This window comes from Haemaphysalis longicornis, unplaced genomic scaffold, assembly GCF_048455015.1.
Source record: "Haemaphysalis longicornis isolate Haplotype H1 unplaced genomic scaffold, Haemaphysalis longicornis Haplotype H1 scaffold_12, whole genome shotgun sequence".
NCBI lineage: Eukaryota > Metazoa > Arthropoda > Arachnida > Ixodida > Ixodidae > Haemaphysalis > Haemaphysalis longicornis.
Window position 1 is genome coordinate 94,168,575 of NW_027526225.1, and position 2,256 is coordinate 94,170,830.

Consider the following 2,256-nt stretch of genomic DNA (forward strand, 5'->3'; position numbering starts at 1 on the left):
CAGCTACTTCCCTCTCTCTCTTTCCTGCCCTTCCCCGCTCGCCAGCCTTTCCGCCTGCTGCTGGCAGTGCGTGGTTTTCCTCGTACACCTGAATGTTTACAGCACTTCGGAGGACCAGTTCCTCTGCTAGGTTACGACTGTAGTAACCGGTCCCTATTGGCCGGGAGGCTGAAGCGATGCGCAGGTTTTAGTGCGGTGAACCTTGCCTTTCTTGTAGTGCGTTGAAGTACTCAGCAAGGAATGCTAACGTTATCAATTTTGTCACAATTCGCAGTGCCGCTGTGTTCCTGGGCTTCCTGACTACACCTGGACGGATCGCCGGCGAATTTTGGATTGAAATAAAAGAGGAAATGTGCAGTGATAATTTGTTCTTGTCTCCGTGTTAGCAGCTAGCAATTTTTCGCAGCCTGAACGTCGAAAGCAAAGCTAGCTGAACGCGAAGCTAGCTGGCAGAGTGCAAGCAAAGCTAGATACCTAGCAGAGTGGAATGAAAGGTGTTTCTAGGAAATGAAAGCTACCTGGTGGCGTGAATTCAAAGCTAGCAGTACAGTGAAATACAAGGAGCTTCTTGGAAAGGTTCCAGTTTAACAGCCGTGAGTTCGCACAGACGTGTATTGAATTCTACAGTAAATTGAAAGCAAAATGAAAGGCCAGCATATACGTGAAAACACACATGGTTTGACGAATATACACGTTTTTATTTTTCTAGTACATCATGAGACTGGGAGGAAACCGGACATAGAAATGAACCATGAATGAAAGATTTGTAGAGGTAGCATTATGCAGATGAAGAATTGGCCACACACCATATACCTTTTAACAGACGCAAACAAGCCACAGTGCCATCGATGTGGGGGTCAGCTTTCTGTCCTTCATATGCTTATTGAGTGTAACATGTGGATCATTGAAAGGAAACGTCAATTTTAATGAAGCTTACACATATAACATTCCCTTGCACCCTTCACTATTTTTATCAGACCATCCAATGTTCCCATAGAAAAAAGTTTTTAGTTACCTAGCAGATGTAGACTTTTTTAAATACATATCATATAGACCATAACCTCACCTGTGTTCATTATGTGTTTTAATTTCTCATCCCTTTCATCATTGTCACGCCGCTGTTTGCCTTTGTCGGCCTTGCGCTATTAAACCCAAAATCATCATCATCATCAGCGTCATCTTCATTACGCGAGTTTCAGGGACGACCACTGGGCAAATTTTTTTCTTGGGGTGTTTCCGCGATCCTCATCGCCAGAAAGTTTCCTGCTATGCGTTTTCGTAGCTTACGGACGAATCAGTAACACAGATTTGTTTTGTTTTAAAAACAGCGCGATGCTTGAAAACGGGGGAACGCTTGGCTGGTGCTGGATAGAAGCAACGTTTCACCAGTGGGCAGAGGTGTATGGCCTTCTCGGCGAGTACACAGGCTGTGTTCCACTGAGGATGGCGGTCAGTGCTTGAGTGCCCCCAGAAGCGCTTGGGGATGTCGATCTCCACTACATCTATACCATGCCGAAGCTGGACCTCCAGGGCCGTTCCGGTGACCACGGGGCGGGGCAGAGGAAGTGGGTCGGGTAGATGGCTGCAAGACAATGCAACAAAACAATACGGCCCCTGCTGCATAGTTCACAGGCCATACACAATGCTCTTAACGATAGAAATGTTAAATAAACGAAACTGGGATAGAAATAAAATGATTCAAATGGCCTGCACAGGTATTAATTGCCGTTTAACGATCAGCTGAATACAGCAATGGTATCAAAACAGGACACAGATCTAGATGAGGTAGTACTACTGCCACTCAGATGTGTATCTCACAAGACAGGACAAGGATGTGAACATCTGACCGACAACTTACGGGGATAAACCGGCAGAACGCTAGGCCACAGACAGAAAACTAGAAAGTGGTACTATCATGTAGCGGCACTCCGAGTTGTGGCCCCTCCGAGGGACCCCTGATTGGCTGAAGGCCGAAACACAGTTGTTGCTCTAAACAAGCAACGGGTGGGCGTTAGTTCACACACTCCTCCCACTGTTAGATTGGAACACCTGGGCATATACAACACTGCAGAAGAATTAACAGAACCCCATAGACTCGTTCAACTTAAACGCCTATCGACCACACCTACTGGTCGACAGGTTATGCATGCATTAAATCTGAGTGATCCACTGATAAGTGATCCTGAAGTCTCCCTCACCCGCCCTCCTCGTCCCCGCAGTATGCACAACCAATCACGGAGGATTGAACGAGCATGG